The sequence below is a fragment of the Lepidochelys kempii genome, chromosome 3 (genome assembly GCF_965140265.1).
Source record: "Lepidochelys kempii isolate rLepKem1 chromosome 3, rLepKem1.hap2, whole genome shotgun sequence".
Classification (NCBI taxonomy): domain Eukaryota; kingdom Metazoa; phylum Chordata; order Testudines; family Cheloniidae; genus Lepidochelys; species Lepidochelys kempii.
The window spans coordinates 124,209,319-124,232,484 of NC_133258.1; the positions used below are offsets into that span (position 1 = coordinate 124,209,319).

At 42.2% G+C, this 23,166-nt stretch overlaps 1 long non-coding RNA gene across 1 annotated transcript in view; it reads left to right on the plus strand.

The window, feature by feature from the left end:
• The first annotated feature begins 688 nt into the window (after nucleotides 1-688).
• LOC140908280 (uncharacterized) overlaps nucleotides 689-23,166 on the plus strand; it is a 33,906-nt gene continuing 11,428 nt past the window's right edge. Inside the window, exons 1-2 of the long non-coding RNA XR_012157824.1 lie at nucleotides 689-738; nucleotides 1,614-1,681. This is a non-coding gene — a long non-coding RNA (uncharacterized lncRNA). The remainder of the gene's footprint in view (nucleotides 739-1,613; nucleotides 1,682-23,166) is intronic.

The window sequence follows — 23,166 nt, forward strand, 5'->3', positions numbered from 1 at the left end:
GAAGAACCGGATCAAGAATTCCATCCTGTAGTGTTTCTCAGCAAGAAGCTATCTGAGAGGGAAAGCAACTGGTCAGTCAGTGAAAAAGAATGTTACGCCATTGTCTACGCTCTGGAAAAGCTACGCCCCTACATTTGGGGATGGCATTTCCACCTGCAAACTGACCATGCTGCGCTACAGTGGCTTCATATCGCCACGGGAAATAACAAAAAACTTATTTGGTGGAGATTAGCTCTCCAAGATTTTGATTTTGACGTCCAACACATCTCAGGAGCTTCTAACAAAGTGGCTGATGCACTCTCCCGTGAAAGTTCCCCAGAATCAACTGGTTAAAATCGTCCTTGAGATGTGGAAAATCTTGTTAGTCTTTCTACACTTTGTAGTATATTTAGAGGTGCAAGTGTCTTATTAACTCTGTTTTCTCCTAGAGCTCCAGGGTGAAACACTGGCTGTGATTTCTTCCATCTGTGATTTGGGGGGCGTGTCACAAATATAAAGGGAAGGGTAACCACCTTTCTGTATACAGAACTATAAAATTCCTCCTGGCCAGAGGCAAAACCCTTTTACCTGTAAAGGGTTAAGAAGCTAAGATAAACTCGCTGGCACCTGACCAAAATGACCAATGAGGAGACAAGATACTTTCAAAGCTGGAGGGGGAGGGGGGAACAAAGGGCTGTCTGTCTGTGTGATGCTTTTGCCGGGAACAGATCAGGAATGCAGTCTCAGAAACTCTGTTAAGTAAGTTAGTAAGCAATTTAGCTAGAAATGTGTTAGATTTCCTTTTGTTTAATGGCTGGTAAAATAGCTGTGCTGAATGGAATGTATATTCCTGTTTTTGTGTCTTTTTGTAACTTAAGGTTTTGCCTAGAGGGATTCTCTGTGTTTTGAATCTGATTACCCTGTAAGGTATTTACTATTCTGATTTTACAGAGGTGATTCTTTTACTTTTTCTTTAATTAAAATTCTTCTTTTAAGAACCTGATTGATTTTTCATTGTTCTTAAGATCCAAGGGTTTGGGTCTGTGTTCACCTGTACAGATTGGTGAGGATTTTTATCAAGCCTTCCCCAGGAAAGGGGGTGTAGGTCTTGGGGGGATATTTTGGGGGGGGGAAGACGTCTCCAAGTGGTCTCTTTCCCTGTTCTTTAACACGTTTGGTGGTGGCAGCATAGGGTTTAAGGACAAGACAAAGTTTGTACCTTGAGGAAGTTTAATCTAAGCTGGTAAGAATAAGCTTGGGGGTCTTTCATGCAGGTACCCACATCTGTACCCTAGAGTTCAGAGTGGGGAAGGACCCTTGACAACATGTAAAGTTAAGCATCTGCTAATTACTTCACTGAATCAGGGCCTAAACATTGGTTATTAACAATTTTAAAATGATTATTGTTATTCTGAGTGAAACAAGATTGATGTACTGGTAAAACAAATATTATCTACAGTGTATATTCATTTTGCTGGTTATAAATGCTCTCTGGTCAGCTAGTATTTATAGAACAAAAACTCCTTCCAGGTGTCTGGCAGTCAGCTTAGCAAGTACTTTGTAATCAGTATTGAAGAATGAGATTGGCTTATAGACCATGCAATTATTTGTTTCTTTGTGTGTTTTCTAATAAGATTGCAGCTGTTTCCAGGGATTGTGACTTTATTCCATGCAGAATGTCTCTGATTACTGCCACCATGAGGTACGTACTGTAGCTTTGATTGGACGCTCAGTTAAATTTCGGTGATAAAGCCAGCCAGTTTGCTTTGTTTGTTACACAGCGAAAAGGGGCTCTGATATTTTCCATCTCTTTAGACTACTTTTGTTCCAGTCTTAAGATATCATTTTTTGTCACCTCGTCAGGGAGAGAACAGAATGCATGCTTTTAAAGGATAGAGTAGGGGACTAGTTTATCATCTCCAGTAATTTATCACATCAATAGCATTGCTGTTCCATTTTTGCTTCCTTCTGTTCTTTCCTCAATATACCAGGCCTGACCCTCCACTTGGTTACCTCAGTTTAATTCCATCAACTTCCATGGAGTGACCGTGGCATTAAACTGGCTTAACAGACCAGAAAATCTGCCCTACCCTCTTTGAAGTGGCGTCTGCCTTCATTCACAATACTACTACTAACCCGTGTGCCTTCTGAGGCCAACTTCATGGGATAGGTATTTTGGCAATATCACCATATGTCAGAGAAGCTTGTTTGAAAAGTCTGAATGGCTGGTCTCTTGCTGTAGGATTCCCCACGTGTTTATTATTATCTTTTCTAGCACCCAGAATGTACATCTTTTTTACTACTGCCAGTTAGTTAAAAATGAGCTTTATTTAATTCATTGGGCTTTCAAAAATGTTATTTTTATACTAGAGTGTTTTACGGTATTTATACTATGGCATAAATATTTTTGCAAGTACACCATCAACCAGATTGCATCTCCCCCTCACTGTGACTTCAGTGAAAGTTTTCCACATTCCTGTGAATTTAATGAAGCCTTTCTATTGCTTCCTAGGTCTCCTGCTATAGGCACACAGGTACTCAGTGACAGACATACACATACCCCATGGCTCTCAGAGTAACACAGCACAAGCTACGTTCAGCAATTTAGATGCAAGTGCCTGTTGAGGGAGCTCACACCTCAAACAAAACATGAGGAATGGTTAATCAGACAAGCCTTGGCCCGGATTCAATAAATCATCCGTATTCAGGATAGGGCTTATGCATGTGCTTAAGTGCTGTCCAGAATCAGGCCTCTTGTTTATACCAGGAAAAAAAACAACCACTTTTCTGCACCAGTGCAACTCAATCTGTGCTGCTAACAATGCAAGCTGCAGTGTAGACAGGATACAAACATATTTACAATTGTGTCATCTGGCCCTATTTTTCAATTTGCAACTGTGATGACTTGGGGGCTCTGTCTGTACAAATTATGCATTCTAGTTGATATTGCAAAGTTATTCTTAAGTTATCTGGAAATTCCTGTATCATGGAAAGCCTATGTATGCATACCATCATCGGCGATCCCTACCACAGATTTACATATGAGTCCTGAGATGACTCAGGAGTCCGATCCTGGAACCATGGATCCACTTGCAGTACATACAGACATTTTCTGGTCGGCCAGCTCCCTGCTGGGAAAATTTTTTTCCTTCCTTCTCTCTCTCTCTCTCTCTCTCTCTCTCTCTCTCTCTGTCTTTTCAGCTTCAATGGCAAGGCATTGCTCCTCAAAGCAGACCACTGCCTAACGGAGAATGTGGCACCATTGGGGTCAGTTAATGGCTTGCTCCTCCAAGCTTGTGATGTCCACATCAGTTTTCTTGAGATACCCTTTCAGTGTCTCTTTGTAGCATCTCCTCTGACCACCATGGGATCTCTGACCATGGGTGAGCTGAGAGCAGAGGCCTTGTTTTGGGAGGTGAGAGAGTCTGGCATCCACATGCCATGTCCAGCTCAGCGGAGTTGGTGCATGAGGATCATTGCTTCAATGCTGACGACATTGGCTTCAGTGAGGATGCTGGCATTAGTGCAGCAATCTTCCCACTTAATGTGAAGAATCTTCCAGAGGCATTGTTGAGGTGCTGTTGATAGGTCACCCAGGTTTTGCATCCATAAAGGAGTGTAGGAATAACAGTGGTCTTATAGACCTGGATCGTGGTGTCCTGCCATAGGTCACGGTCCGTAAAAACACATCGGAGCAATTTCCCAAAGGAAGCATTTGCACACTGGATCCTGTGCTGGATCTCACTGTTGCTTATTGCATTTTGAGAAAGTTGGCTACAGAGATAGCAAAAGTGCTCCACTGTCTCCAAAGCCTGTCCCTCAATGGTGATTTGTGGTGGGTCATGTGCAAGGCCTGAAGCAGGCCGATAGAGCACTTTAGTCTTCTCAATATTGATTGAGTCCTAGGCTTTGATAAGCTTGTGCAAAAAAATCCAGTCTGGACTGCAGGTCATTCTCAGTGTGCGCAAGGATAACGCTGTCATCAGCATACTGAAGATCAGTAAAGGACACTCTGAGGACTTTATACTTTGAGCGGAGACATCAAAGATTAAAAAGCTGTCCAGCTATTCTGTATTGAATGTAAACTCCACTGGGGAGGTGGTCTTTAATGATGATCAAAATGACTGCTAAATACATGGAGAACAGGGATGGGGCAATAACGCATCCTTGCTTAACCCCAGTTTTGATGAGAAAAGGATCCATATGCATACCGCCATTGTGGAGAGGACCTACAGCAGGTGTACACCAGACTGGAGACAATGAATAGTGCTTATCTTTAACAACTATGCTTTGACCACGTAATAGTTATGTTAAAGAGTAACTGCATCGTAGGGGAAGCCTGTTTTATTGTACCTCTCTGAGGGCAGGTTTTCTTGAGTAGTAGAAAGATACCAAAATACAGAACGAAGAATCAAAGATGCTAGTAGGGGTAGGTATGTAAGTAGGCACACACACAGCCTCACAGAAGAGCTGGGGGTGTGACTGCAGGAAATTTAGGCAGGAGGAAGATAGGGCACAGATCAAGGTTAGAGGGGGTGAACTGAGGGGAGAAAACATGTTTTAATTCACAAACCATGCTCTGTAGCAGAACCACCTCGACAGCCCAGAGGATCATGATTCCAGCCCAAAGAATGAGTGGTGAGGAAACAGGCACAGAAATAAATTTAAGGTTTATTATTTTGTACAGATCTGTGTATGTCTCATGCTACTAAAGAGCAATAATATATTCGACTCTGGGCAAAGTGTCTATGTGTGCTGTATACTTTACATTTACCACAGGCCACCTGAGAGAGTTAAACTGTAAACCAGAGAGCTCACACCTTTGGAAGCAGCTCTGGGAGAGGAAGTATTTAAGCTACTGGGGAGCCTGAAGGGTCAGCACTGAGCCCTTGGGTTAGGCAACTGGACACCATGTTCTAACTCTTAAGGAGATGGTGCCACACAATGGCTCAGCTCTGGTCAGCTCTAGAGGCATAAAAGCATGCTGGGCCCAGTGGCTGGGTTCCTTCACAGCTGGCTAGAGAGTGGCAGGGGGGACAACACTTGATTGGGATGTAGGAGAGTACCCATGTCATTTACACTGAGGAAATCACCTGCAGCAAATACCTTGATAAAGTACTGCACTGAAGAGGTCTCCCGGGTCCAGTACAGGTTTAGCACTCTTACTTTACACTACAAACTTCTGCCAGCATACCTACATCAGCCAGGGTGTAAAGACATGTGAACCCTGATCAACATAGCTATGACAGCAATAGCCCCTAGTCTAACTGTATAGACAATTATACCAGCAAAGCTGCATTTTTACCAATATAGTTTATTTCGGTGGGGGGAGACTAGGGAGTGGAATGAGCTATACCAATTAAAGTGCTGTTTTGCTGGTACAAGCTGTGTCTATACTTTCAGAGCTTTCCAATGTAGTACGCTGGTATTCCTGGACCAGTAAAGTGCTAGTACTGTAGGCATGGTAGAGATATGGTTGTAGAAGATTATAATTCAGAGACGCTACCTCGTACGGGACAGTATTAGGAACATAGGAATTTGGAGATGTGCCCTAGAGGTGGGGGTTAGGAACACCACATGGTTGTGTGCAGCAGTTCACCGGAGATTCTCTTCAGTTCGTTTTATTCCTTTCTTATTCACTGGTTTGTTATTTAATGAACCCTGTCAAGGTTCCTTCCCCACTCTGAACTCTAGGGTAAAGATGTGGGAACCTGCATGAAAGACCCCCAAGCTTATTTTTACCAGCTTAGGTTAAAAACTTCCTCAAGGTACAAACTTGGCCTTGTCCTTGAACCCCATGCTGCCACCACAAAGCGTGTTAAACAAAGAACAGGGAAAGAGCCCACTTGGAGATGTCTTTCCCCCCAAATATCCCTCCAAACCCTACACCCCCTTTCCTGGGGAAGGCTTGATAAAAATCCTCACCAATTTGTACAGGTGAACACTGACCCAAACCCTTGGATCTTAAGAACAATGAAAAAAATCAATCAGGTTCTTAAAAGAAGAATTTTAATTAAAGAAAAGATAAAAGAATCACCTCTGTAAAATCAGGATGGTAAATACCTTACAGGGTAATCAGATTCAAAACACAGAGAATCCCTCTAAGCAAAATCTTAAGTTACAAAAAGACACAAAAACAGGAATATACATTCCATTCAGCATAGTGTATTTTACCAGCCATTAAACAAAAGGAAATTAAATGCATTTCTAGCTAGATTACCTACTAACTTACTTAGCAGAGTTTTTGAGACTGCATTCCTGATCTGTTCCCGGCAAAAGCATCACACAGACAGACAGACCCTTTGTTCCCCCCTCCCACTCCAGCTTTGAAAGTATCTTGTCTCCTCATTGGTCATTGTGGTCAGGTGCCAGCGAGGTTATCCTAGCTTCTTAACCCTTTACAGGTGAAAGGGTTTTGCCTCTGGCCAGAAGGGATTTTATAGCACTGTATATAGAAAGGTGGTTACCCTTCCCTTTATTTTTATGACAAACCCCAAGATTGCTACAGGCATGGCCTTAGAGTGCAGCTTCAGTGGGAAAATTTGCAACTGTTTTTTCCCCTTGCACCAGTGCTGCTCCATTGGTGTTGACAGTGGTGGGTACTGTGGTATAAAAAGCTGCCATATTGTTTAAATCTCTGAGCAGGCATGTATGACACAGTGGTAAAATCACCAGCAGCCAGTCAACACCATCACGCCATCCTTGCTCACACCAATGTCAGTGCGCTATTGTTACAACACTGGTGGGAGATTTATAAAACAAAGCTCAACGTAGGCAAGGCCAGTGCTGACTTTCTGCCTGATTCACCACTGGGTTACTCCAGATTTGTGCCAGTGGAACTCTGTTGGTTTCAACGGATTAACACACTGATTAATCAAGCCTTTGGATTTGAGGTAAGCAGGTATGTTCCAGTGTCTGATGAACTCTTACATTCAAAATTAATGCAAATTGGCTTGTACCTGAAGACTGTCGTGTGGATTAAAAACTGGCTGAAGGGTGGTGAGAACAATGGGTAATGATTAACTGCAAAGTATCAAACTGGAGGGAGGTGTCTCATTGGAAACAGAGGGATGTGTTAGGTCCAGTTTTAGGCCCCAATCTTGCATTGGGGTCTTCAGGATTGGGGTGTTATTTAGTCTCTTCATTAATGCTGTAGAAGAGGGAGTAAGTGAAACTCATCAATGGAATTTGCAGACGATAATAAACTGGGACGAGCTCTCAACACCAGAGAGGACAGCTGAATATTACAAGAACGGCCTAGATCTTAGAAACATGAGCAGGAAATAAAATCTGATTAATCTTGAGACAATACAAGATAATGGATCTGGGCAAAACAGCCCCAAAACACAGATACGCAATAGCAGGGAAAGCATTGAGCTGGCCTTGGTTCCTTTCTGTGTAGAATTGTTTCTTGTTCCACATGTTCTCAGACAAAGACAAAGCCAGAGCCAGCTGGCCTGGCTTGGTATTTAATGGCTCTTGCTACTGCTACGAGAAGGGGCACGTGTTCAAGGAATACTTTTTCTATGCAATATCTATTTAAAAGGATGTGCCTTTTGCTTTGGACAAGTAAATTTGATGGATGTAATCTGTACACAATTCTGTAGTTTTAACTGAAATGGTATTTAAATGGTCATTAGGCTTAGAAAGTAACACACTCTGTTAAGATGAATGGAGGAAGTTAACACCTCTCTTGGGGCCTGATCCAAAGCCCATTGAAGTATCTTTCCATTTACTATAGTAGGCTTTGGGTCAGGCCTTCAGTGCTTCGTTTCTGTCTGCTTGGCTGTAGAATCAAACAAATGACCTGTGTATCAATTGTATTGGGAAGTTTATTCTCATATCCAGAAGTACTAAAAATCTCTACTAAAAAAATCTGGAGAACTGAACAAAATCTGCAATTTCCACCGAGTTTTCTGCAGTCCATATTTTCTTTTCTGTTTGTTACAGAGACAGATCACCAGCATTTTATACAGAGTTGGAAACAAACGTTGCCTTGACTTTCCAGAATCAGTTGCTACTGCAGTATGTTGTTTACTTATACTCTTAGAAAAACTGGTTGTGTAAGGAAAAGTGGACCCAAGGCCTTTTTTTTTGGTATGAGGCAAGGGCATAAGTTATCTGCTAACTACAGCTTCAGAGATGCTTTATATGGATGTGGATATCCTGAGAAAGATCCTCAAGCAGATGTAATAAACGTTAATTGTGCTGAGATCTGGCAGGAGTTACCCTGAAATTCCTCTGTAATGCCATTTTGTTCCATCAAATAACATAGTTATCATGACATCTCATAGTAAATTATGATATTTTCTATGATGACTGTGGAGCAATGCTGTATTTCCACTGAATGTAAGAAATATAATAATTCTGGGCCTGATTCAAAGCTAATGAAATACATGGGAAGCTTTCCATCAGTTTTAATGGGAGTTGGAATGCACCCTAAATGAGCTAAAGTGAGAAGAGGAGGCTTCCTAGAGTACGTATTTTTGTTTATTTCTTTAGCTTTGCAAAAGGTTGCTCTAGGGGTCTATCCTGAGTTACGAGTGGCATTGTCACAGAGTGGCTGACCTCATTAAAGAGAGACGAGCCCAGCCCCACCTGTGATATACAACTCACCCCCTCAGTGGAGCGAATGAAGAATGTCATATGACAGGTGGGTCATGTGACTAAATCAGGCCACTGAAGTAAGGGGGAGGAGGCACTGAATTCTCTCCTGAGGGAGAAAGACCACCCCAGGAAGCCCTGAGAGTTGCTGCTCAGTAGAGAGCAGGGAGTACATGAACAAGTGTTGCATGACTATTCAGGATTCTGAGTAGGGTTCCCACTTTGAAATGCAAAAAAACCAGTACTCCCCACCACCCCCAAGGCCAGCCTGCTGCAACCCCAACCCCCAACCACAAGGCAACTCTGCAACCTCCCCTTCCACAGCCACTTAGAGTATCTAGACAGATAAACACATATAGATAAGATTGAGAACACCATTTTCTTACCTTGGTCACATTTCTCCAAGCTGCTTTGTTTGTGTCTGTCTTCATTGAGATTGTTTTTGCCCAAACTGCATTGATTCTATATTTTAACTATATACTTGAATGTGAATGTTTTGTAACTTTATACATAAAGAAACTCCAAAGATCCTACTTCTTGAATTTGTATTTGCCATTTGATTTTGCCGTTTCAAGCAATTTCTTATTTTTAACGGCAAAATCGTAGCATCTTTAGCTGGACACAAACTTTTAACATTAGATATCCCCGTGTGTTGTGATAATAATGCAAATATTTAGACCCACGTAACCCTCCCCCCCCAACCCCCCGGCAGATTAAATTATTTTTCAGGCATCTGACAAATCCATAAAAAAAACTGGCTAGACCAGTCAAATACCAGCCAGGTGGTAACCCTCAATCTGAAGGACTTGGTTAGAAGTTAAGACTCCCTTTGGGGGACCTGGTTTTCATTTTGAACTTTGTGCTAATAAACGAGCCCCAAGAAGGGGTATCAGTGGACAGAGGAAAGCCCTTGTGGGGTTCTAGAGGAGCCCAAGAGGGAAACCTGAGGCAGCAGTGAACGTGAGCACAGAGCAGGTAGGGCGTCTAGTCTAGAGGGAGACATATTTCAAGCTGCAGTAGAAAGGACTGCTCATCCCACTCTAACAAATACATAAATCGACCAGATAATAAAAGAAACTGAGACATCTCCAATCTTCTGACCACGCACTCCCCAAAAGCCAAGGGAGTAAAGACACAGCTTGCAGTACTGCCAAAAGGCTAACAAATCCAGACTACTGCAGATCCAAGTAGGTGGATAGGAAGTGACTTCCAAAGATGGGGAGCCATGCTTTGCTAGAAGCTTCCTCCTGTTCATAGCAAGGGAACTCCTGCTCAAAACACATCCGCTCATTGCCACTGTCGCAATATGTCATGGGAGGAGAGGCAGTCTCTCAAGTAACCAGGTCCCAAACCAGTCAGGGATTGATAGTGTCAAAGCAACTCCTTGAATTCTACCCAGAAATGTATTAGAAACCGAAGCATTGGTACAATTTGATCCCACCATTAATGTCTGCTTAAAAAGCGTACCTCAGCATAGCTTGTTTCCAAATGGTTTTGGTCTAGAGATTATTGCAGCATTTTACTCTGCAGATGAGAGGGGGCAAGGATAATTAGGGCAAGGTCTGCAGTAGAAGAGAAGGGCTACGCTTTGCTTATTTGATGCAGACCAAAAAAGTGTTGTTGGCAAAAGACAGAGCTTTCAGGAACAGCCCAGGATCTAACACCACCGATAAGTTCCCACCCCCATGTTACAAATGGCAGTTGTACTCCCTCAGTGTGCAGCACTGATTGACATTCTGCCAAATCTTCTTTCGGCTTTCAGTCAACCCACCAAAATTCGCCTCAATAGTTTCTGGATTATTTTGCAGCCACCTAGCTCTCATCCAAGCCTCCAGTTCATCTGGACACTGGGTAAGTCATTCCACTGCTCCAGCGGGGTGACATCTTCATACTGAATAAATCCCAGCCCATATCTCCTCACTAACTGCCCATGAGGTCTCATATGCAGGATGAATGACTATATAGACCACCATCATACCTTTCAGGAAAGGTCTAGGTGCAGAGGAGCAATTGCTAATAACTACTTTTTGAGTTCTCCCAGAGAAATAAGTGCAGAGTCACAGGAGAACAATTCCATCCACTTCTGCTAAGGTCTGAGAGATCTCAAAGAGCCACAATGGCCACTTTCTCTTTATCTTCTTCTAGCAGAAGATAATCAGATAACTGAACCAGTTTCTGTCCCATATCCAGTTTTTATCCATAATCAACTGACCAGGCTTGGGGAAATCTAAGGACTCAAGAAGTTACTAGTAGCCCCACCAACAATCTGAGTGACCGCCTCCAAAAATGGGAGATTGTAAGCCTCAAGAGTTGGTTTCTCAAGCATTGCCCTTATGAAAACTTCTTTAAGAACCATCATCATCCTTTCTCCCAAACATGTACACCAGGAACAGGGGTGGTAGTGAGACCATAGCCGTCTAGGGTACACTCAATGGTATATTTAATTGTTGTATGACACTTGAATACCACAGTGATAAGTGTAGAAAACCCTAATATTTATAGGTCCATTGAATTGAAGCAGCTCTCTCACACCCCTTTAAACTTTCATGCTTAATATTACAATTTTCTCTCTACATATGAAATGACTGCTATAACAGAAGTATTCAAGTGGTAACTGCACTCTCTTTTGAAGACCGCTGTGATCTCATTCTCAGCACTAGTACTATGCTGTTGCAAAGGCAGGGCAGGAAGAAGGGATGAGTATAGGTCATGGCAATTGACTAATCTTTTAAGAAGGGGTGAATCCCCGCCTGCTGCCGCTGAACCAATATTAAATTATGTTTTCTAAGAAACAAGGTTCAAATATTATTTACAATACATGGAATACTACACATGAAAACAAAACTTGTCATGTCTGCTCAGCTCATTGATCACTCTAGTATCTGACCGCAGAGGTCACCAATATTGGAATCTTTAGAAGATGAACTCCTCCTGTACTGCACATAACCACTTGTTCAGTGCTATACAAAAGTGAAAATCTCCTTCCTGATCACCTACTATGATCAGTTCATGTCCCGAACCATGAGGTTTGATTGTCCTTAACATGATCTTAAGTTAAAAAAGTAGTATTTATAGAAGTAACCTCTAAACTTCTTACCCTGCAGTTCTTGTTCTAGGTTGGTTTGCAGCTGATGCTGATACCACAAACAGCAATTTGGACAGCAGCCTCAGAGACGAGTGTAATTAGGTTTTAAGTGTATATCTTTTTAGTAAAATAAATAATAGCTGACTTTTACATTAAGATAACACAAAGCAGGATTTTTTTATCATCCTCTGAATTGTACCAGTAAAATACCACCCATACAGATGACTGAACACTGCAGTTAAGAGTTTTAACAAGTTTTCCCCCCACCCCCATCTTATTCTCAACCCAGATTATCTGAGACCTCCTAAGTGGTATATTTTAAGGAACAGACTTAGACAGATGTATCATCTGTCATGGGGTTTGAACCCACTGTCATCAGGGAGAGAGCTGCTATCAATGGATGAAGATGTCAAAATAATGTTACAGGAGTAGCCATGACTGCATATTTATCACAGTGTCACAGGCTCCCTCACAAACTGAAAGATTTAGCTGTTCATTCACAGTGAAGACACTTAATTAATGACTAGGCCTAATCAGGCTGTTTTATTATTTACAGGGATTCCAGCATGGCTTAGCTCAACTGATATGCAAACAAACCATCCTCGGACTGCTTTAATTAATAATTCTGAACCAGACTCAGAGACTGGCACTGTCAAGTAGCTCTTTGGTGATTTACAACACCTCCGCTGCCATGTCCACATCCCTTGCATACAAATGAGCAGCCACCCCTGCAAATCCGTCATTTTAAAATCCAATGTGCTGTCTTGTTGATGACAGGAATGCCCTTATCTTTGCACATGACTTAATGGAGACAAATGCCTGAGCTGGGCAAGTTCCTGGGGTCTTTCATGGACACAGACCTACAAGGGGCATCGTTTCAGAAACATTCAAGGGGAAGGGAAAAGAGAGAGCAGGGACAGGCCCTTTATCGCATATAGCATCTCTGGTGTTTCACAATCCTTCCATCTTATATAGTGCTGCCACCTCCAAAAAAAGCCTGATTGGCTCACTGCTTTGCACTTTGCTGTGGTCATTGACACCTGTAGTAGGGGGCACCTCTGCTAAACAAGTGTAGAATGCTACCAAGTCAGCAGGGTGGAAGGTGTAAATAATGACCTACAGTATCAGGCTGGAAATAATCCAATCCCAAGCATTTTAAAGGGAAGTAAGAAGCACAGATTCTTCCTCAGAACTGACAGGGTAGAGGTGCAGAATGTTGCAAATGGAAACAATAGTAGTTTGCATTTCTGAAGCGCCTTCTATCTAAGGAAGGATTTCAAAGCACTTTACAAGCATTAATGAATTAACTCTCACAACACCCCGTGAATTAGGTTTTCTTATCCGTTTTACAGACGGGGAAGTGGAAGGAAAGAAGTTAAATGATTTGCCCAGGGTCAATCAAGAAGTCAGTGATACAACCAGGAATAGGACCCAGACTTCTTGTGTTCCAGTCTTGGGCTTTACCCAGAAGGCCGTCCTTCCTTGGAAAGTGAATTCTAAATAAGTGGCAAAAGCATTAGCAGTGCAATAGAAGGCAGATGAAAACAGCTGATGAGTGTGTGATGCCATATGATTAAAACATGACCATTTATATCATTAATATTGCCAGTTAGACAACTGCAACAAATCTTATACTAAGTATGTCATATAGGGTGTAAATGGAAAGTTACGATTTGCTGAGTAGGATTATCCTGTTTATATGCATGCATCGTTTATATATCTTAAGTTATGAATATTGATTGTGTACTAGTATTTCAAATGTGTCTGTCCTGAGTAACACCCTCCAGGTAAAATCTACATTAAAGACAGACAGCAAATTGTAAATGGACTATTCAAGTTGATGGCCCAATCAAAGAATACTTAACTCACAATGGGCCATAGAAGAAGCTTGTCCCCACCCAATGAGCCTTCCTGTGGATGCTTTGGCCAGAGTATGGGTAATGTTTGCTCCTCTGAGTCATCAAATCATGCACAGGCCTGTGACTAGCTCATGTGACCCTAGACTCCATCTTGTTCTTGCAATTTTCCACAAATTAAGACTGAGAGCATTCCCTCCACATGGGTGAAGATATAAAAGACCCTGGAAGTATCTCCATTTGGCTTCTTTCCTGCTCTGATCTCTTGACCAGGGTTATGCGCAACAGGGAGCAAGCAGGGGCATAGGCCCCTCAGTCAGCAGGGGCACCGAACTCCTCCAGCTGTTGGGGGAGAGCAAGATCCACCAGCCCCGGGGCCACTGTGGCAGAGGGAACAGCCAGCTCCTCTGGCTCCAGGGCCATTGAAGTGGGGTGAGCCAGCTCCTCCAGCCATGGTGGGAGAAAGATAGTCAGCTCCTCTGGCTGCAGGAAGTGCCCCTCCAAAAGCAGCCAGATTTTTATTCCCATGCACACCCCTGCTCTGACTATGTACTTACACAAAAGGAGCATTCCAACCAAAGGACTGAGGACTTTCCAGTCTTTTGAAGTTACCAGAGACTTTACAAGCCAGCAGTTTATTCCATCACTTCTTCAAACCTGATACAAGGACTCTGCAATGAGTATATGTATTAGTTAAAATGGTCAAGAAAAACACTCTCTCTTTTCTCTTATAAACCTTTAGATATTAGATACTAAAAGATTGGCAACAGCGTGATTATTGGGTAAGATCTGAGTTCTATATTGACCTGGCTATGTGGCTGATCTTTTAAGATCAGAAGGACCCTTTGTTTGATGAAACTTGTTTTGAAATAAGGATGGGCCAAAAATTCATGACTTTTTTTGAATTAAAGGTGATTTTTGTACCCTAAACAAACTATTTAGTTGACATTTTTGAATCTCTCCAAACAATTCTTTTTCAACCCTAAAAGGATCATTTAAAAAATTAACAATATCTGGTTCCTGTTAAAATACAAGAGAAGGGGATAGGAGATTAAAAAAAGTTTATAATGGACCTCTGCTTGCAAGCTAAACTATGGAGTCTCAGTTAATTACATCCACATTTGGAAGCACTTCATTGACCATTGAAATGCAGGCCCCTCTGGGGTGCTGTGACATTAATCTAACAGAGCACAGTAGCACTACACACAAGTTTAGGACAGGAAGTGAAAGACATGACACCAAAACTGCATAATTATGAGTATCTGAATACATGCTGTGAGAGAGAGACAGACAAAAAGGAAGGAGGATGAGACACCCTGTAAACATATGATCTTATTTTTATTCAGCCATGCAGCAATAATTTTTCCAGAAGAACATGTGCAGTGTTAGGGGACGTAGGGTTTTTAAATGGCTTTTCCCATCATGCTTAAGTTAAGGGCTGGGTTTTCTAGATTCAGAAATTACATAAAGCATAACTGGATAAAACAGACAGCCAAATGGACAATTTATCAAAATATTATCTACTCAGCGAGGTGAAAATTATTAATTTGTAACTGGGTTATTAAGAACTGTCAAGCCTTGAGTCAGGTTTGCAATTCTCAAGTTTGAAAATTCAATTTGTGGACTGCAGCATTAAATTAAAAAGTCTCCTTTTGTGTCAGTCTTCACTACTGTTTGTAGGTATAATAGGGGCTTCTGGAGTCAGTGAGCCTGGTTCTCTGCTACTCCATTTCTTTGCTTGCAGGAAGGATGAAGGTGAAGAGGGGGTAGACAAAAGGTGGCTTAACTCGACAGTTGTAATCCTCATATTCAGGACTGCCTAACCCCCAGTGGACTCCGGGGAAGCAGAGAGTAGTTGTAGTGCTCTATACTCCAGCCACCCCTCCAAAATGGTCCATGTCCTGGGGGCTTTGAGCAGGGCCAATACAGAGCCTTGACTGGCCATGCAAGTCTTCTGCACTGGAGTAGAGCTGACCAACATTTTTTCATGGAAAATCTTTTTAAATCAATAAATGGGGTTTCTTTGAAAATGACATTTTTCACCAAAACCCATCATTTCCCAACAAAACGTTTCATATTCTGAAAAAAAAAAGTTTAAAAATGAAACACTTCCTAAAACATTTTGGAATTTTGCAAATTTTCCGTTTTAAAAGTGTGGCAATATTTCCATTTTTTTCAAAGTAGAAAAGGGGGGGGGAAGGGTTTAAAAATGCAAGAAAATATTTCTTCTCCCACTTATTCACTTTTCCCCCACTGGTAGATGGAAAAAAGTGAGAGAAGATCAGGGAAGGGAGATGGAAATGCTGATTTCAACTCAGCTGTAACTGAAATTAAAACAGCATAGTTAATGTGGCCGTGCTGCAGCTTTGGTGTTTGTACATCCCTGCTGTCTCACTAGTTCAATTATCAATGGTTCATGTCTCTAATGTAGGCATAGTTTATGTTAAATACCTACCTAATAAAGCTCTGAATAGTTTACAGAGGGACTAATTAGACACTAAATTATTTGTAGTATAACAGATCACCTCGCTTTGATTGGATTATTTTGAGCAACAGACTTGACTTTGCAAAGAATAGTGCCTATTTGCGGGCTGGTGAAAACTGTGCATACAGAAAAATACTCTAACATGTCTGGGCAACGTCCCACAGAGCTCCTGTGCAGTAACTATGCTACCCTCCTTGGGGTTTGTCTTCACTAGGAAATTTAATCATGTTTAACAAATGGGTTAGGTGACACAATACTGACTGACTGGCTGGTCAACGTGCAGCATTAGGTCAGCTAGTCACAGAAAACCCTACTGAGTCTAGACCAGTCGATATGATGCTGAACAATCTCGCCTTGTCTATATTGACCCTTCAGCATTGTGTCAGCTAACTTGATTGCTAAAAATCAAGTTTAAACACAATTACATTTCCTAGTGAAGACAGGGCCGAAGAGGTTGCCACAGACCTGCAAGCTCCAACGGCTATTGCAAAGGAGAGGGAGCGCTGAGGTCTTCCCTCCTCATTGCCACTTTCAGAGAGGCGAGTGTCTACAAGGGCCCCGAGTCCTGATCAGAACAGTGGTGCTTCAGTTTTGGCTGCTGCATCCCATGTCCTGGCACACGGAGCTCACAAAGGAAAAGAAGACAGCTTGCCCTTCTGCACATCCACATGGTGTCCAGCCCCAATCTGTCCAATAGCCTTTAGAAAGCATCAAATACCTTGTAGAAGTCATTCAGTGCCTCTGGCTTGCTGTGGTGCAGCCTGTTTAGTCACAGGTACATAGAGCACGTGGAGTTACACAGTAATGATATTGTTCTCACATTTGCGAGCTCTATAATTAGGCTGTAAAATGTTTAGGGTCCCTCCCATGTGTAATTACAAAGTTTACTCGGGTGTCATTTTTAAAATGAGCAATTGGTTTTTTGTACATAAAAAAACCCAACCCCCAGACGAACAAGCCTGAGTGTGACATTTATCAAGGAAGCGAAAGAGGGGGCTGGAAGGGCTGGCAGCTTTATTCTGGGCCACCATTTTGTTGCTGCTCTGGGAGCCCACCATATTATAGCTACTGGGGAGATTCCTTAATATATATTTTAAACTGGGAGAACAAAATTCTTGCCATAGAGGCCAGGTTGACTGCCTGGGTGACTGACATCTTGTGTTTACCCACAGAACAGAGACAGCTGTAGAGGAAGCTGATCTGCACACAGGCCTCAATCCTGACCTGGAGGCACCACATATAGAGCTAACAGGGCAGCCCAGTTTCCATGGCTCTTTTGGTCCTAGGCCTCTCAGTTGATTCTTCCTCAAAGGGTGCCAGCTGTGATGAGCACCGTCCACCAAGGTTTAGTCTGAAACTGCCAGTTTGCTTCACAGAGACCGTATGAACTCCCATGGAAAACATGTTAGGCTGTATCCAATCCACAGACGAGTGTGCAAGAGAGAAAGAGGGCACCAGGAGCCTCCACCACCTTCTGACAATATGGAGGGGCCGGGAAACTAGAAGTCTTCATGCTCAGGGATTGCAAGGACATGGCAGGGCTAATGCCACTGCCAGGGTAGCCTCTGCAAAGGGAGCAGAAACAGGTGGAGAGGAGATGGGACCATAGCCTCCTCACCCTCCACACCAACTGGTGGAAGTGGCCAGCCACACTGGGGGAAGCATGCCATACTCTCCTAACAGCGTAGAATCAGCTGTGCTTTCCAGGAGCTCTGAAGTACTAAGGGTGTTTGGACTCTGAATAGTATTCTGGAATTAGATATGTGCTTATCCCACTGATCTCTTGGAATTCATTGATATTAAGGCCAGAAGGGACCATTGTGATCATCTAGTCTGACCTCCTGTATAGCACAGGCCACAGAATGTTCTGAAAATAATCCCTAGAGCATAACTTTTTGAAAAAACATCCAGCCTTGATTTAAACATACTCAAGGATGGAGCGTCCACTTCGGCCTGTGGTAAATTTGTTCCAGTGATTAATTACACTCATTGTGAAAAATGTATGCCTTAATTCCAGTCTGAATCTCTCTAGCTTCAGCTTCCAGCCATTGGATCATGTTATAGCTTTCTCTGTTAGACTAAAGAGCCCACTATTAAATATTTGTTCCTCATATTGGTACTTATAGACTGTAAGCAAGTCACCCCTTTATCTTCTCTTTGTTACATTAGACTCAAGGAACTCAATCTGTATCTCTCATAAGGCACGTTTTCTAATCCTTTAATTATGCTCTGAACTCAATTTATCAACATCCTTCTTGAATAGTGGGTTCCAGAACTGGACACAGAGTATTCCACCAGCAGTCACATCAGTGCCAAATACAAAGGTAAAATAACCTCTCTACTTCTAGTCAAGATTTCCCAAATACGGGCAATGAACATTCTAATGTTTCAGTGTAAAAAAAGCAAAACAAAAAAGCAAACAGTATATTTATGAACTTATATTATCCAATACACAGAACCTTATCCTGACATGGCGGATAATTACGTTTTACGTCCATTCCTAGATAACACAAACACTAAGGCCTTGTCGGTATTGTTAACAAGTTTACCTACACAATCCATTTTCCCTAATACAATATTAAACACAATTTTGCCCTTACTGTGGAGAAGGGCAGTAGTTGTTTCAAAATATGTTAACTTTGACCACAACAAGATAACTTTGTCCACATCAAGATCAAAAATCACATTTAACATCAAGCTAGATACAACGTGCTACCTAACATGATGCATTTTCCCAGTATAGACAAGGCCTAAAACTACAAGAAATCCTGATTTAGGCTCTCTCCCAACCTTTAGTAATCACTTTCTCTTTCAGATCTGGCATAGTATATTAGTATGAAAAGAAAAAATTTACACAGCAACTTCACAACAAGTCTGAATTAGAGCTGCGTGGAAGGACTGATTTCTCTTCAGTTTGCTGGCAATTCTGAAAAATAATAATGCATTATTTCAAGTTGATACAAAATGAAAGTTTTTGGTGAATGTAAAAATAAAAAACAAACTATTTTAGGTCAAATAAAACACTTCATTAGACCCAAAATGAAACTTTTAGTTTAGATTTTGAGCTTTTAACTTTTTAAATTAAAACAAGTTCAAGGAAATTTCTAAATGAAAAATCATTTCAAATAGCAAGATCAAAACATTTTGTTTCGAAAATGTGGAGATGAAAGGTTTCAATTTTTTTCAGATTCTTTTTCCAACTGAAACAATTAGACAAATTTGAAACAAATTCATGAAATGTTTCAATGGACCTGACTCTGCATATTTCTCTGAAAAAGGCTTTGGCTGAAAAATTTCACATGGCTCTAATCTGAATTCAGTGTTTCTGTGCATTAATGTAGTTGCATGTTTAATCATTTCTGAAGAACTATGCAGTCTTAACAATAAGATGGCTGCACACAACATTTAAAATAACGACCCTAGGTAATGAACAACAAAATATGAAGTCACAATAAATGTATCTCATATAAACAGTCAAACTGTAAGAAAAAAAATTCAGAATACCATTCACAAAACAAAAAAAATCAAAACATGACTTATGCTTGCTTTAAGAACTTTAAAGATTCTTTATTTCAGACATTATGCATGGGATTTTTAAAAACACTCCACTTTGGTTCCTGATGAAGTCAATGTGAGTTTTACTGTTGGCTTCAGTGGGAGCAGAATTAGGGCAATGTGAAATGCTTTGGAAAATCCCACCCCGTAAATATATCTAAACACCTAAGTACGTTTGTTGAGAAATGCTGGAGTGTAACTTGATGAGGTTATGTCAACAATGTAAGCAAATACTTCATATTTCTCAACAAATACTCTGTATCAGAGACATTATCTACAGACTAGTAGTTTTGAATTTTGAGTGTATTGAACTAGAGGGACCAAAGGCTAATCAGTGAAAAGTGTCAAACATGAATAATTTTTAAATGCTTCTGACCTATGCAAAAGAATCAGTTAAAATTGTCAAAACTATTAAATCTCAGTAAGTGGTGGGAGGTTGGGAAAGAATTATTTGGTTTTTAGAAAATCAGTGAGAAAGAGTCCTGGCTTTAAATGCATTTTTCTTCGTAGCCCTAACTAGGGCGTTGTGACTACTTCAGAAAATAAGGTAAATACAATGATCAAACACTTGGACGTACCTTGTGTTACCAAAGGAGAAAAGTAGCCAGTTTTTAGTGATTTTTGCTGAAGCCTAGAAATTTAAAGTAGCATTTTAAAGCAAAGGTTTGCTTAAAATTAATACAAGTATGGAGTAGAATAACACAGTAGTACAAATCCTCAGACCTTTTTAACTATCTCCCCTTATAGCTCATTTCCTCTCTAACACGGATAAGTGTGTTATCCCACTGTAACTCATTATGTTCTCTACCTCCCTTTGTCCTTTTGTATTCTGATAATCATTTGTTCTGTGGCATACTGTTGGGCACTGAAACATATTCGCAAAAGGGTTTGTAAATTGCCCAGTTGAAGCTCTGGCTATCCTGTGAAGAAATTTAGCAAATTGCAAGAATGGAGCCTGACATGGAAATATAATAGGAAGAATTTAAAAAACAAACAAACTAATAAAAATAAAAAAACCACATCCCAACACCAGCTCCCAACAAAAATTCCCTGACACCCCCCCCTCACAAAAACAAAAGCCCCAAAACAAACCACAGCCTGAGACTTGGAGTTATTGGGTGGGGAAAATGAGAGAGAGAGGCAGGTGGTCAGCTGGGGGTGGTGGAAGAGGATGCACTTTTCAGAAAGCAAAACATATTGCAGTCCTACACTGGGAGGGGTTTGACTAAGATATACAACTTCAGCTACGCTATTCGTGTAGCTGAAGTTGAAGTATCTTAGTTGGCTTACCTGGCCGTCCTCATGGTGGTGAGTCGACTGCGGTGGCTCCCCTGTTGACTCCACTTACTCCTCCTGCTGAGGTGGAGTACAGGTGACGATTCGCGATAAATCAATCCCCGATAGATCGATCACTACCCGCCAGTGTGGCGGGTAGTGAAGACGTACCCTCAGTAGGGCTAGTTTCATAAACATTACAATCACCCATTCTCTCTTTCTGTCTTCATAGATTTTGCCAAAGGGTAAATCCAGACTAGGAAAGGATTTCATTTGTTACTGGAATACTTCATTGAAATATTTTGTTTTGCTATTGGGACATGATTTACAGTGGTACATTTGTGCCAGGCTGTTTCATGAGCTATTGAAGTAGCTCAGCTGTCCAAGACAACAGACTCTTTAAATCTGTCCCTCTGTGTTAGTCCTTCCCTTTACATTTGTCTGAATCTGCCCTTTCTCAGAGTGTTGACACAGAGCAGCAAGTTTTGCTGAGGCTACTTTCTCACTCCTAATAAATTCCAAAGCCTGCCACAGAAATGCTTGGTCATCAGGCCAACTTTCTTCTGCTATTTGAAGAACAGACATTTCTAGAGTGGGAGCTGTCTTATTTCATATTATATTAAATTGCTTCATAGTGTAATTTTCTGACAAAGGGCTATATCCTGCAAAGTGTGCAGTGCCGTGAGAGCACTGAACCTAATGTCCACAAAGGGCACTCAACACCTCACATAGACAGATCTAGATCAAAATTTTAGCTGGGCGTGGCCATTTGCCTATTCGGTGTGTGTGCTCACTTAGGGCCTGTCTCTCGAAGCTTGATGCAGTTTGTATGGCATTCATTCAGGCCAGTAGTCCAACTGAATTACTTACGTGAGTAAATTCTACTCAGGGTTGCAAAATCTTCCCTTGTGCCTTCCCTACATCAAGGTATGGGCACTTTTGAGAGTGCGCCCCTGTGGGGGGCGGCGGGGTTTGTCGTGAATAGGTTGTTCAATTAAGTCCCGCTAGCGCTGCTAATTTAGAGCCTGCTGGGGGAAATGCTCACACACGGCTCCCCGTCTAGAAGAGCTTTTCAAGAGCAGTGATTCTCAACCTTTCCCGAATACTGAACCCCTTCCAGGGATCTGATTGATCTTGCATACGCCTAGTTTCACTTCACTTAAAAACTCAGACTTTGGCTTCAGCCCCATGCAGCTAGGCTTGGCCTTGGGCTTTTTGCCCTGGGCACCAGTGAGTCTAATGCTGACCCTGGTGACCCCATTAAAATGAACTCGTGACCCACTTTGGGGTCATGACCAGTGTTCACTAATTTTTCTCACCCCTGTGTGGAATGAATGCTGTTATGTGCACCAATATGGAGGTGATGTGTGACACATCACCTTCATATTGATGCACATTAAAAGAATCATGTGGTGGGGTTGTGGATGGGGTGTTCAGAGTGTGGGAGGGGGTTCAGGGTAGAGGGTTGGAGTGCAGGGGTGTGAAGGCTCCGGCTGGGGGTGTGGGCTCTGGGGTGGGGCCGGGGATGATGGGCTCAAGGCTGGGGCAGAGGGTTGGGTGCATGGGGCGAGGGTTCCAGCTGCGGGTGTGGGCGGGTTCTCTGGGGTTACGGTGGGGGAGAGAGGACTCCCCGCAGTGCTCTCTCCCTGCAGCAGCAGCACCTGGTCAGGAGGGGTGGGGGAGAGAGAGAAGAGGCACCTGTCCCTGCTGTGGGAGGGCTGGGGCTGCAGGATAGGTGCCTGGGTCCAGGCCGCGGGAGGGCAAGTGCTGAGTTGGGGCCGGGGGAGGGGCACCTGCACATCTCCCAGAGCACGGGCACAGCTCTAAATAGGCTGCTACGTGGCCATACATCTTACAGGGAACCACTGTTGAAAACCGTCAAAAATATAGGGCAGCATAAGCAAGTCATTGTATGAAATTTTAGTTTGTATTGACTTTGCTACTGCTTTTTATGTAGCCCTGTTGTAAAACTAGGCAAATATCTGGATGATATTGATGGGGGATATTGATGTCCCCCCTGGAAGACCTCTGCGTACTTCTGTGTACCCCTGGTTGAGAACCACTATTCTAGAAAACAACAAAACAAAACAAAAACCCCAACAATTGTGGCAGGCACAAGCTATTAAGATGTTGGTAATTTTATTTTACCTCCAATTCATCTATTTTATTTTTGGGAGTGGCACAATTCTCTGGGTGCCATCCCCAAATAGAGTCTCCATTGCTCAGCACCTTGCAGAATCAGGCTCTACAGACCAGATCCTCAGCTGGTGGAAGTGTAGTGTAGCACCACTGGCTTCAGTAAGAGCTGTGCTGATTTACCCCATCCT